The following is a 14,388-nucleotide window of genomic DNA, read 5'->3' as shown; positions in this document are numbered from 1 at the left end:
TATAGGTTAAAACAATGTAATTGTATGCTGTAGTGTTAAGATTTCCCAGTATGTACAGTATGTATGCGTGTGTGTGTGTGTACAGTATGTATACGTGTGTGCATCCTGACAACTACATAAGTAATGATGACGATCTGCATAGTGATGATGAGTGCCTCCTGGGTGGAAACATTCCTTCTCTGCAGTCGCAATCCTTTCATCTGACAAACGCACACACACACACACACACACACACGCACACACACACACACACACACACACACACCTTTCGCATGCACCCTGTTTCATCAGGAAAGGGATACTGAAAAAAGGAACTGAACTGCCACTGCCATTATATTCCTTCCATTTCATTCCTGTCAGTGACTGACTGTTAGAGCAGCATGGGGCTTTTTTTATTTTTTATTTATTTAACCAGGTAGGCTAGTTGAGAACAGGTTCTCATTTGCAACTGCGACCTGGCCAAGATAAAGCATAGCAGTGTGAACAGACAACACAGAGTTACACATGGAGTAAACAATTAACAAGTCAATAACACAGAGAAAAAAGGGGAGTCTATATACAATGTGTGCAAAAGGCATGAGGAGGTAGGCGAATAATTACAATATTGCAGATTAACACTGGAGTGATAAATGATCAGATGATCATGTACAGGTAGAGATATTGGTGTGCAAAAGAGCAGAAAAGTAAATAAATAAAAACTGTGGGGATGAGGTAGGTGAAAATGGGTGTGCTATTTACCAATAGATTATGTACAGCTGCAGCGATCGGTTAGCTGCTCAGCTAGCTGATGTTTGAAGTTGGTGAGGGAAATAAAAGTCTCCAACTTCAGCGATTTTTGCAATTCGTTCCAGTCACAGGCAGCAGAGTACTGGAACGAAAGGCGGCCGAATGAGGTGTTGGCTTTAGGGATGATCAATGAGATACACCTGCTGGAGCGCGTGCTATGGATGGGTGTTGCCATCGTGACCAGTGAGCTGAGATAAGGCGGAGCTTTGCCTAGCATGGCCTTGTAGATGACCTGGAGCCAGTGGGTCTGGCGACGAATATGTAGCGAGGGCCAGCCGACTAGAGCATACAAGTCGCAGTGGTGGGTAGTATAAGGTGCTTTAGAGACAAAACGGATGGCACTGTGATAAACTGCATCCAGTTTGCTTACAGTAACCATATCTACATATGGAACTAATCAGATCAAACAAGCCTCATTTCTCATAAATAATAAAGTGTTATGTGATGAGTAACCTCATCCCCAGGTTCAGTTGCTAGACAGCCAGCTGGGGACAAGTTGATGTGATGAGGGGTGGATGAAGTTTGGTGGTGGGGTGGAAAAAACAACATCATGGCATTCCAAAATGAAATATATATGAAATATATATATATATATTTTATATACTGTGGCAGAACATTCTCAAATAACCTACACAATTGCCCATTTTGTTCCTGTCACGCTCTTCAGATAAATCCTCCTACGACACAAGTCTATTCACTTGTCAAAAGTAAGACTGAAGGCATAAAAATGATTCCTCTCCTTTTGAGTAAAGAACAGAAAATTCTCCCTGTGTTTAAATGCCATAAAGAAACCTCAACTTAACTACTACTATATGCCATTATGAATAAGGCACATCTCTTTAATAGTAATAGGGTTTTGAAATATTCATAAATGGAGACACACTGTCAACAGGCAAACCCTCCGCGGTGTGTCTCAGGGGCCACGGGAGGCATGTTTTCTTATAACCCTGTGAGTTATAAGAAACCCGGGTGAGTTAAAGAAACCCTGTGAGTTATAAGAAACCCTGTGAGTTATAAGAAACCCTGTGAGTTGTAAGAAACCCTGTGAGTTGTAAGAAACCCTGTGAGTTGTAAGAAACCCTGTGAGTTATAAGAAACCCTGTGAGTTGTAAGAAACCCTGTGAGTTATATGAAACCATGTGAGTTAAGAAACCCGGGTGCGTTATAAGAAACCCTGTGAGTTATAAGAAACCCTGTGAGTTATAAGAAACCCTGTGAGTTATAAGAAACCCTGTGAGTTATAAGAAACCCTGTGAGTTATAAGAAACCCTGTGAGTTATAAGAAACCCTGTGAGTTATAAGAAACCCTGTGAGTTATATGAAACCATGTGAGTTAAGAAACCCGGGTGGTTAAAGAAACCCTGTGAGTTATAAGAAACCCTGTGAGTTATATGAAACCCTGTGAGTTATAAGAAACCCTGTGAGTTATAAGAAACCCTGTGAGTTATAAGAAACCCTGTGAGTTATATGAAACCCTGTGAGTTATATGAAACCCTGTGAGTTATAAGAAACCCTGTGAGTTATAAGAAACCCTGTGAGTTATATGAAACCCTGTGAGTTATATGAAACCCTGTGAGTTGTAAGAAACCCTGTGAGTTGTAAGAAACCCTGTGAGTTGTAAGAAACCCTGTGAGTTGTAAGAAACCCTGTGAGTTGTAAGAAACCCTGTGAGTTGTAAGAAACCCTGTGAGTTGTAAGAAACCCTGTGAGTTGTAAGAAACCCTGTGAGTTGTAAGAAACCCTGTGAGTTGTAAGAAACCCTGTGAGTTGTAAGAAACCCTGTGAGTTATATGAAACCATGTGAGTTAAGAAACCCGGGTGTGTTAAAGAAACCCTGTGAGTTATAAGAAACCCTGTGAGTTATAAGAAACCCTGTGAGTTATAAGAAACCCTGTGAGTTATAAGAAACCCTGTGAGTTATAAGAAACCCTGTGAGTTATAAGAAACCCTGTGAGTTATAAGAAACCCTGTGAGTTATAAGAAACCCTGTGAGTTATAAGAAATCCTGTGAGTTATATGAAACCCTGTGAGTTAAGAAACCCTGTGAGTTATATGAAACCCTGTGAGTTATATGAAACCCTGTGAGTTATATGAAACCCTGTGAGTTATATGAAACCCTGTGAGTTATAAGAAACCCTGTGAGTTATAAGAAAACCTGTGAGTTATAAGAAACCCTGTGAGTTATAAGAAACCCTGTGAGTTATAAGAAACCCTGTGAGTTATAAGAAACCCTGTGAGTTATAAGAAACCCTGTGAGTTATAAGAAATCCTGTGAGTTAAGAAACCCGGGTGCGTTAAAGAAACCCTGTGAGTTATAAGAAACCCTGTGAGTTATAAGAAACCCTGTGAGTTATAAGAAACCCTGTGAGTTATAAGAAACCCTGTGAGTTATAAGAAACCCTGTGAGTTATAAGAAACCCTGTGAGTTATAAGAAACCCTGTGAGTTATAAGAAACCCTGTGAGTTATAAGAAACCCTGTGAGTTATAAGAAACCCGGTGCGTTATAATAAAAAATGCTACACTAACTGTACTGCATTGTGTACAGGTCCTAAACTCGTAAGTAATGTAAAACACTACATAGTTCATCTCCTTAGACCCAGATGTAGTATTTGTTGTGGGTTGGTATGATTATTGTGGCATCAATAGTCTCTGAACCATTAGAAACCTGCCCACTCATCTGACACCACACTGGTCCCCTACACAAGCATATGTTGTAAGCCATCCATGCATTTACATGACTTCAAATATTTTTTCCTGTCTACTTTAACATGTAATGATTATGTAGAAATAAATGGCTAAAATACCATTCTGAGCCAGAGCTGGAGATAGTTTTGTAAATATTGGCTTAAAGGGTTGCCAAGCTGTGCCATGGGGCCAGATTCATTTATTGATAGACAAGTTAGAGTGATTGTTTCCTTTCCAAATTCATCATGACAGAGAGAGACAATATTACGATGTAAATAGACTACCTCTGCAGCCCGCACTTCAGTAGCTAAATAGGATAATAGCTTGGCTCAGTCTGCTCTCCAAAACACACACATGCACGCGCATGCACACACACACACACACACACACACACACACACACACATTGCGCAGGAACCGACACATTTCTGTCAAAAGGGAAATTAGTCAGAGAGAAGGCCAACTCCAGTCAACTCAGCCAGCCAAGCCATTACACCAGTTCTCACATAACCAGACTCAGGCAACGGGAACAAGTGAACCCAGCCAAGCCATTACACCAGTTCTCACATAACCAGACTCAGGCAACGGGAACAAGTGAACCCAGCCAAGCCATTACACCAGTTCTCACATAACCAGACTCAGGCAACGGGAACAAGTGAACCCAGCCAAGCCATTACACCAGTTCTCACATAACCAGACTCAGGCAACGGGAACAAGTGAACCCAGCCAAGCCATTACACCAGTTCTCACATAACCAGACTCAGGCAACGGGAACAAGTGAACCCAGCCAAGCCATTACACCAGTTCTCACATAACCAGACTCAGGCAACGGGAACAAGTGAACCCAGCCAAGCCATTACACCAGTTCTCACATAACCAGACTCAGGCAACGAACAAGGAACAAGTGAACCCAGCCAAGCCATTACACCAGTTCTCACATAACCAGACTCAGGCAACGGGAACAAGTGAACCCAGCCAAGCCATTACACCAGTTCTCACATAACCAGACTCAGGCAACGGGAACAAGTGAACCCAGCCAAGCCATTACACCAGTTCTCACATAACCAGACTCAGGCAACGGGAACAAGTGAACCCAGCCAAGCCATTACACCAGTTCTCACATAACCAGACTCAGGCAACGAAGCGGGAACAAGTGAACCCAGCCAAGCCAACAGTTCTCACATAACCAGACTCAGGCCCAAGTGAACCCAGCCAAGCCATTACACCAGTTCTCACATAACCAGACTCAGGCAACGGGAACAAGTGAACCCAGCCAAGCCATTACACCAGTTCTCACATAACCAGACTCAGGCAACGGGAACAAGTGAACCCAGCCAAGCCATTACACCAGTTCTCACATAACCAGACTCAGGCAACGGGAACAAGTGAACCCAGCCAAGCCATTACACCAGTTCTCACATAACCAGACTCAGGCAACGGGAACAAGTGAATCCAGCCAAGCGATTATACCAGCAAGCGAGTCCACAGATAGTCAGACTCAGACCCAGCCAGGCAACAATACACCAACATGGACCAGACTGTCAGATGATGGGGTGAAAGAGAGGCTGCACAAAAAAAAGCTGCACAAAGAAGCTGCGAAATATAACAGAATGTTTTAGAGTTATTTGCTGGATATAGTAACTTAAACCTTGAAACTGACGTCACCCTTTTCCCTCTGTTGGGGAGAAGAGTTGTTGGTGGAAAGATGACGATATTGATGAAACCATGGTGGAGATATGGTAATCTGACAGACAGGAGCAGTCATTCGTGTTGACACATTCAGTGGTCATGGCTAGAAGGGATCCAGTTACCTGTAAGTTACTGTAAAATAATAATACAGTATGTTACCGTAAATTCCAACTAAACTTTGTTTTAACAGTACACTATTGAAACGTTTGTTGCATTTTATCTAACTCTAACCCTTTTCCTAACGGTAACCTACTTCTCCTAAACTGCTATGTTAATACTCCTAACCTGCTGCGTAAGTTATCCTAACCTGCTTTGAAAAGTCAACTCGTTAATTTGACGAAAGCTGGAAAGCTTCTAGACATGATCGTCAGTCAGTCAATAGACAAAGAGATATTCAGACACTGTGGAGGCAAAGTGTAAGTGAATTAAGTGTTTCATTGTTAGCAACGCCACATGTATCGACTTTAAAAGCCTTTGTCAGGGTACATAAATGTGAATGCTGTGAACGCTGTGTGTGTGTGTGTGTGTGTGTGTGTGTGTGTGTGTGTGTGTGTGTGTGTGTACTGTAAAGGGGTTGCTGTGAATTTGACAGTAACTTACAGGCAGCTCAGTGGCAGGTAAAATTCTGTATTTCATATTACAGTACACCTACTATAATATAAATACGGTATCAAAGCAAGTACTGTGTAATGACACACAGTACAATTATGTAAAAAAGTCAATGCTACCGTACTCACAGTGAATTCATCAATGGATGGATGAATGGAATTCATTGGTATTTGATATTTTATTAGGATCCCCATTAGCTGTTGTGATAGAAGCAGCTACTCTTCCTGGGATCCACACAAAACATAAAACATGACATAATACAGAACATTAATAGACAGGAACAGCTTAAGGACAGAACTAGATAAATGTAAAACAAGAAAAATATAACTAAAAGGTTCTGTACTGACTCAATACTGAGAGAGAAAACACAGGCCTATCATTCTATACCTACATTTATAATTTCCATGTTCATATATTGTGTTTTCATTCAGTAGCATTTATCAGTACATTTAGGTCAAAATCGGGGGAGGCGTTGTACTGGGAGGTGTTGTTTTAACAGTTTTTTTTAAACCAGGTTTGCTGTTCACTTGAACAATATGAAATGGAAAGGAGTTCCATGCCATCTTGGATCTATATACTACTATACGATTCCTTGAATTCGTTCTGGATATGGGGACTGTGAAAAGACCCATGGTTTTATGTCTGGTGGGGTAAGTGTGTGTGTCAGTGCTGAGTCGACTGCAAACCATTTTTAATTTTCAACACATTAATGTTCCTTCTAAAAACATTGGGGGAAAGAAACTTAAAGCATATTATTCATATTTAGTGTTTTATATCACTTACACTTCTAGAGACCTTAACAAGAGCCTCCACACTGTCAACAACTACAGGGCAAAACAGAACAAAAGGTCATGGCAAAAATACTCAACCATTAAAGGTTTAAAACCTGCTTCCACTCCAATCTGGACCCTATACCTTTTACGTAGATGGGGCACTATAACCACATAGGAGTTGAATTGGTACAGCATTCTCACTCACAGGATCAACAATTATAGCCTCAAAAATATGTTATAATATATAATAATGGTCATAGGTTACGATAGTGAATTCTGTGGAGTGGAATTACGGTACACTGTAAAAAAAAAATGATGTTGTTTCTACAGTAACTTACTGACACCCAATATGTTGCTGAAAATTCCAAGGAAACCTTGGTATAACAAAGAAAGCACTCTCCTCTTCTCCCCTCCCTTCCCTGGACAGACCAGACCAGCAGATGTGGAGGCTGGTAACAACAGGATAATGACTCATATTCTGCTACCGGAGTGGAATAACTGCTAGTGGGTTTATCAGACTCTGAGGGGGGAAAAGAGGGGATTTAGAAGTACACAGCACTTCCTGCTTCCTTCCTTCTCACAGGGCAACTGTCTACACCAGCTGGTCCTGGTTCATGATAGAGGGGAATGGAACCTCACCCTCATGTCTGACTACACTAACATCACTCTATGGATGGTAATGTTCTCTACCACCCACAGGGATGAGCACAGAGCCTAAACATCCTGACACACAGGTATCAAATCAAATTGCGTCGAATACAATTTCACCTTACAGTGAAATGCTTACTTATGAGCCCCTAACTAACAGTGCAATTTAAAACAAATGAGGATAAGAGACAAGTAACAAGTAATTAAAGAGCAGCAGTAAAAAATAACAAAATATATATATATACACGGGGGGTGCTAGTACAGAGTCAATGTGCGGGGGCACTGGTTAGTTGAGGTAGTATGTACAGTACATGTAGGTAGAGTTATTCAAATAGTCTGTGTGTGTGTGTGTGTGTGTGTGTGTGTGTGTGTGTGTGTGTGTGTGTGTGTGTGTGTGTGTGTGTGTGTGTGTGTGTGTGTGTGTGTGACTAATAAGTCAATAGTACACGTGAATCACGTGTGATGATCAGCAGGCAGTCAGGATGTGACATGTGGATTACGCAAGCTACCTCCATCACAATGATTTTAGCAGGTTATCCAACTGTGATTCCAATATACACAATGAAACCACATCACCCTTTTCTCTCCTATAGTTCAGCTTTGTTAGTTATTAGTGTGGTGTTAGGTGGAAGTAAGTCTGGCGGACACGAGAAGTTCATGGGTGATAGAATACACTTATTCTCTTGGCAGTCACAGACCACTGTAAAAAGTATTTATCCAACATCATACAAGGAGACACAGTTTCACAGCTAATTAAAACTTTGAAACTGTCCACATTCATTATGTTATGATCTCAGTGGGGGACCAAACAATCCCGGATTTCTGTGTGTGAATGTGCGTGTGCATGCGTGTGTCTTCACACTAAAGACCTGTGCTAATTGGTTCGAAGTTGGTTGTTGCAGACTAGACATGGGTTGTAGCAGACTGTTAGCAGTATGAAGTGTGATCTGCAGGGACTTTGGGAGGGGAAGAGCTGCATGTTAGCTTGAAAAGCCTCCTGACCCCGTGGAATACATAGTTACAGAGGGTGAATGTATGTTAATGAACTGGATTAGCAGTGGCTATAGCCTCATTAACTGGGAATCTGTCCCACATTTGATAAAATTGTCAACTAATGTGAATTCAAAGTGAAATCAACAAAAATGTAACCATCTCATTGGATTTAGAGTCAAAGTTAGATGAAAAGAGATTCCTTTACGTTGATGATATTTTGCAAATCCAAACAAGTTTTCCACTCTGATTCAATGTCATCACATTATATTTTTGTTGAAATGACGTGAAAACAAAATGGATTCAAGCAGTTTGTGCCCAGTGGGATGTGTGTTTACAGACTCTTGCTGTTAGAGGTATCCAGGGGGATGTGTGTTTACAGACTCTTGCTGTTAGAGGTATCCAGGGGGATGTGTGTTTACAGACTTGCTGTTAGAGGTATCCAGTGGGATGTGTGTTTACAGACTCTTGCTGTTAGAGGTATCCAGGGGGATGTGTGTTTACAGACTCTTGCTGTTAGAGGTATCCAGGGGGATGTGTGTTTACAGACTCTTGCTGTTAGAGGTATCCAGGGGGATGTGTGTTTACAGACTCTTGCTGTTAGAGGTATCCAGGGGGATGTGTGTTTACAGACTCTTGCTGTTAGAGGTATCCAGGGGGATGTGTGTTTACAGACTCTTGCTGTTAGAGGTATCCAGGGGATGTGTGTTTACAGACTCTTGCTGTTAGAGGTATCCAGGGGGATGTGTGTTTACAGACTCTTGCTGTTAGAGGTATCCAGGGGGATGTGTGTTTACAGACTCGCTGTTAGAGGTATCCAGGGGATGTGTGTTTACAGACTCTTGCTGTTAGAGGTATCCAGGGGATGTGTGTTTACAGACTCTTGCTGTTAGAGGTATCCAGGGGATGTGTGTTTACAGACTCTTGCTGTTAGAGGTATCCAGGGGGATGTGTGTTTACAGACTCTTGCTGTTAGAGGTATCCAGGGGGATGTGTGTTTACAGACTCTTGCTGTTAGAGGTATCCAGGGGGATGTGTGTTTACAGACTCTTGCTGTTAGAGGTATCCAGTGGGATGTGTGTTTACAGACTCTTGCTGTTAGAGGTATCCAGGGGATGTGTGTTTACAGACTCTTGCTGTTAGAGGTATCCAGGGGATGTGTGTTTACAGACTCTTGCTGTTAGAGGTATCCAGGGGATGTGTGTTTACAGACTCTTGCTGTTAGAGGTATCCAGGGGGATGTGTGTTTACAGACTTGCTGTTAGAGGTATCCAGGGGGATGTGTGTTTACAGACTTGCTGTTAGAGGTATCCAGTGGGATGTGTGTTTACAGACTCTTGCTGTTAGAGGTATCCAGTGGGATGTGTGTTTACAGACTCTTGCTGTTAGAGGTATCCAGGGGGATGTGTGTTTACAGACTCTTGCTGTTAGAGGTATCCAGGGGGATGTGTGTTTACAGACTCTTGCTGTTAGAGGTATCCAGGGGGATGTGTGTTTACAGACTCTTGCTGTTAGAGGTATCCAGGGGGATGTGTGTTTACAGACTCTTGCTGTTAGAGGTATCCAGTGGGATGTGTGTTTACAGACTCTTGCTGTTAGAGGTATCCAGTGGGATGTGTGTTTACAGACTCTTGCTGTTAGAGGTATCCAGGGGGATGTGTGTTTACAGACTCTTGCTGTTAGAGGTATCCAGTGGGATGTGTGTTTACAGACTCTTGCTGTTAGAGGTATCCAGGGGGATGTGTGTTTACAGACTTGCTGTTAGAGGTATCCAGGGGATGTGTGTTTACAGACTCTTGCTGTTAGAGGTATCCAGGGGATGTGTGTTTACAGACTCTTGCTGTTAGAGGTATCCAGGGGGATGTGTGTTTACAGACTCTTGCTGTTAGAGGTATCCAGTGGGATGTGTGTTTACAGACTCTTGCTGTTAGAGGTATCCAGGGGGATGTGTGTTTACAGACTTGCTGTTAGAGGTATCCAGGGGGATGTGTGTTTACAGACTCTTGCTGTTAGAGGTATCCAGTGGGATGTGTGTTTACAGACTCTTGCTGTTAGAGGTATCCAGTGGGATGTGTGTTTACAGACTCTTGCTGTTAGAGGTATCCAGTGGGATGTGTGTTTACAGACTCTTGCTGTTAGAGGTATCCAGGGGGATGTGTGTTTACAGACTCTTGCTGTTAGAGGTATCCAGGGGGATGTGTGTTTACAGACTCTTGCTGTTAGAGGTATCCAGGGGATGTGTGTTTACAGACTCTTGCTGTTAGAGGTATCCAGGGGGATGTGTGTTTACAGACTCTTGCTGTTAGAGGTATCCAGGGGGATGTGTGTTTACAGACTCTTGCTGTTAGAGGTATCCAGGGGATGTGTGTTTACAGACTCTTGCTGTTAGAGGTATCCAGGGGGATGTGTGTTTACAGACTCTTGCTGTTAGAGGTATCCAGGGGATGTGTGTTTACAGACTCTTGCTGTTAGAGGTATCCAGGGGATGTGTGTTTACAGACTCTTGCTGTTAGAGGTATCCAGTGGGATGTGTGTTTACAGACTCTTGCTGTTAGAGGTATCCAGGGGATGTGTGTTTACAGACTTGCTGTTAGAGGTATCCAGGGGGATGTGTGTTTACAGACTCTTGCTGTTAGAGGTATCCAGGGGATGTGTGTTTACAGACTCTTGCTGTTAGAGGTATCCAGGGGATGTGTGTTTACAGACTCTTGCTGTTAGAGGTATCCAGGGGATGTGTGTTTACAGACTCTTGCTGTTAGAGGTATCCTGCTGGGATGTGTGTTTACAGACTCTTGCTGTTAGAGGTATCCTGTGGGATGTGTGTTTACAGACTCTTGCTGTTAGAGGTATCCAGTGGGATGTGTGTTTACAGACTTGCTGTTAGAGGTATCCAGTGGGATGTGTGTTTACAGACTTGCTGTTAGAGGTATCCAGTGGGATGTGTGTTTACAGACTCTTGCTGTTAGAGGTATCCAGGGGGATGTGTGTTTACAGACTCTTGCTGTTAGAGGTATCCAGGGGGATGTGTGTTTACAGACTCTTGCTGTTAGAGGTATCCAGGGGGATGTGTGTTTACAGACTCTTGCTGTTAGAGGTATCCAGGGGGATGTGTGTTTACAGACTTGCTGTTAGAGGTATCCAGTGGGATGTGTGTTTACAGACTTGCTGTTAGAGGTATCCAGGGGGATGTGTGTTTACAGACTTGCTGTTAGAGGTATCCAGGGGGATGTGTGTTTACAGACTTGCTGTTAGAGGTATCCAGGGGGATGTGTGTTTACAGACTCTTGCTGTTAGAGGTATCCAGGGGGATGTGTGTTTACAGACTCTTGCTGTTAGAGGTATCCAGGGGGATGTGTGTTTACAGACTCTTGCTGTTAGAGGTATCCAGGGGGATGTGTGTTTACAGACTCTTGCTGTTAGAGGTATCCAGTGGGATGTGTGTTTACAGACTCTTGCTGTTAGAGGTATCCAGTGGGATGTGTGTTTACAGACTCTTGCTGTTAGAGGTATCCAGGGGGATGTGTGTTTACAGACTCTTGCTGTTAGAGGTATCCAGGGGATGTGTGTTTACAGACTCTTGCTGTTAGAGGTATCCAGGGGGATGTGTGTTTACAGACTCTTGCTGTTAGAGGTATCCAGGGGGATGTGTGTTTACAGACTCTTGCTGTTAGAGGTATCCAGGGGGATGTGTGTTTACAGACTTGCTGTTAGAGGTATCCAGTGGGATGTGTGTTTACAGACTCTTGCTGTTAGAGGTATCCAGGGGGATGTGTGTTTACAGACTTGCTGTTAGAGGTATCCAGGGGGATGTGTGTTTACAGACTTGCTGTTAGAGGTATCCAGTGGGATGTGTGTTTACAGACTCTTGCTGTTAGAGGTATCCAGGGGGATGTGTGTTTACAGACTCTTGCTGTTAGAGGTATCCAGGGGGATGTGTGTTTACAGACTTGCTGTTAGAGGTATCCAGGGGGATGTGTGTTTACAGACTTGCTGTTAGAGGTATCCAGGGGATGTGTGTTTACAGACTCTTGCTGTTAGAGGTATCCAGTGGGATGTGTGTTTACAGACTTGCTGTTAGAGGTATCCAGTGGGATGTGTGTTTACAGACTCTTGCTGTTAGAGGTATCCAGGGGATGTGTGTTTACAGACTCTTGCTGTTACAGACTTGCTGGATGTGTGTTTACAGACTTGCTGTTAGAGGTATCCAGTGGGATGTGTGTTTACAGACTCTTGCTGTTAGAGGTATCCAGGGGATGTGTGTTTACAGACTCTTGCTGTTAGAGGTATCCAGGGGGATGTGTGTTTACAGACTCTTGCTGTTAGGGGTGTTTACAGACTCAGGGGGATGTGTGTTTACAGACTCTTGCTGTTAGAGGTATCCAGGGGGATGTGTGTTTACAGACTCTTGCTGTTAGAGGTATCCAGGGGGATGTGTGTTTACAGACTCTTGCTGTTAGAGGTATCCAGGGGGATGTGTGTTTACAGACTCTTGCTGTTAGAGGTATCCAGGGGATGTGTGTTTACAGACTCTTGCTGTTAGAGGTATCCAGGGGGATGTGTGTTTACAGACTCTTGCTGTTAGAGGTATCCAGGGGGATGTGTGTTTACAGACTCTTGCTGTTAGAGGTATCCAGTGGGATGTGTGTTTACAGACTCTTGCTGTTAGAGGTATCCAGTGGGATGTGTGTTTACAGACTCTTGCTGTTAGAGGTATCCAGTGGGATGTTAACATGTTCATACAGTGGCTTACTTCACAAACACAGATGACAGTTTAACCATGTTAGACACCTGCTGATACAAGCCATACCACGTCTCACAGCAAAACCTAAACTACCCTTTAGAGAGTGAATCATGACTCATGAATAGATGGATGGATGGATAGATAAGATGGAAGTGAAGGTTTGGAGGCAGTTTCACATCTCTGCTCAAGAGCTCCCCCCCATGTGTAGCTTAGCGACGTGGGTCTTTTATCAGCGACAAAGAGCAGTGGTCTGTTTGATCTGGATCTCCTGTTCTCTGTCTGAATGAGCCCAGCCCGATTCTACAGTACCAGTCCTGGACCACTAGAAAGAGCCCACCACAGCCCTGTCCCTTATCATCATCCTGACCAGTATAAATACCCAGTTCTCCCATCCCCAGTCCTGTCATTAGTGCTGCCCATGTCATCATTCATCTGCTTCGGCATATTAAAAACCCTGCATGTGGACACATTTTCCCTAGAGCGCCTGTTGCTTAGCTACAATCTACTATCAGGCCCCCGAGGACTGGAGTTGCACACCCCTGTACGACACCATGGTATGTTTCATCTGGAAAGCTCTTAAAAAGTACATACAAACCATGTCTACAGACTCTCTCTGTTCTCTCTCTCTAGCCTTCTCTCTCTCTTTAGCCTTCTCTCTCTCTTTAGCCTTCTCTCTCTCTTTAGCCTTCTCTCTCTCTTTATCTCTCTCTCTCTCTTTAGCCTTCTCTCTCTCTCTCTAGCCTTCTCTCTCTCTCTCTCTAGCCTTCTCTCTCTCTCTCTTTAGCCTTCTCTCTCTCTCTCTCTTTAGCCTTCTCTCTCTCTTTAGCCTTCTCTCTCTAGAATTCTCTATTTTTACCCTTCTCTAGCCTTCTCTCTCTTTAGCCTTCTCTCTCTAGAATTCTCTATTTTTAGCCTTCTCTAGCCTTCTCTCTCTAACCTTCTCCCGCTCTCTCACTAGTCTTCTCTATCTCCCTCCCTCTCTCTCTTTAGCTCTCTCTCTCTAGAATTCTCTATTTTAGCTCTCTCTCTCTAGAATTCTCTATTTTAGCTCTCTCTCTCTAGAATTCTCTATTTTAGCTCTCTCTCTCTAGAATTCTCTATTTTAGCTCTCTCTCTCTAGAATTCTCTATTTTAGCTCTCTCTCTCTAGAATTCTCTATTTTAGCTCTCTCTCTCTAGAATTCTCTATTTTAGCTCTCTCTCTCTAGAATTCTCTATTTTAGCTCTCTCTCTCTAGAATTCTCTATTTTAGCTCTCTCTCTCTAGAATTCTCTATTTTAGCTCTCTCTCTAGAATTCTCTATTTTAGCTCTCTCTCTCTAGAATTCTCTATTTTAGCTCTCTCTCTCTAGAATTCTGTATTTTAGCTCTCTCTCTCTAGAATTCTCTATTTTAGCTCTCTCTCTCTAGAATTCTCTATTTTAGCTCTCTCTCTCTATAATTCTCTATTTTAGCTCTCTCTCTCTATA

General features: G+C 43.0%; 1 protein-coding gene and 1 long non-coding RNA gene across 4 annotated transcripts in view; one reads left to right on the top strand and one right to left on the bottom strand.

Moving 5' to 3' along the window:
• Positions 1-8,564, bottom strand: part of LOC118374118 (5-hydroxytryptamine receptor 1F-like) — a 35,602-nt gene extending 27,038 nt beyond the window's left edge. For both annotated transcript variants that reach the window (XM_052522560.1, XM_052522561.1), the window contains exons 1-2: positions 5,898-8,564; positions 5,120-5,292 (exon numbers count right to left, since the gene is read on the bottom strand). The gene's annotated coding sequence lies outside the window, so the exon portion shown is untranslated. The remainder of the gene's footprint in view (positions 1-5,119; positions 5,293-5,897) is intronic.
• Positions 8,565-9,415: 851 nt separating this feature from the next.
• Positions 9,416-12,118, top strand: LOC127931119 (uncharacterized). Of its 2 annotated transcripts, none has more exons than XR_008139825.1 (4): positions 9,416-9,447; positions 10,030-10,113; positions 11,519-11,728; positions 12,016-12,118. It is a non-coding gene; the product is annotated as an uncharacterized LOC127931119 (long non-coding RNA). The 2 variants fall into 2 exon arrangements; XR_008139824.1 differs by lacking the exon at positions 9,416-9,447 and adding an exon at positions 9,916-9,947.
• Positions 12,119-14,388: the final 2,270 nt, after the last annotated feature.

This window comes from Oncorhynchus keta, chromosome 7 (genome assembly GCF_023373465.1).
Source record: "Oncorhynchus keta strain PuntledgeMale-10-30-2019 chromosome 7, Oket_V2, whole genome shotgun sequence".
NCBI classification, from domain to species: Eukaryota; Metazoa; Chordata; class Actinopteri; order Salmoniformes; family Salmonidae; genus Oncorhynchus; species Oncorhynchus keta.
This window is presented reverse-complemented; position numbering and strand designations above follow the sequence as displayed.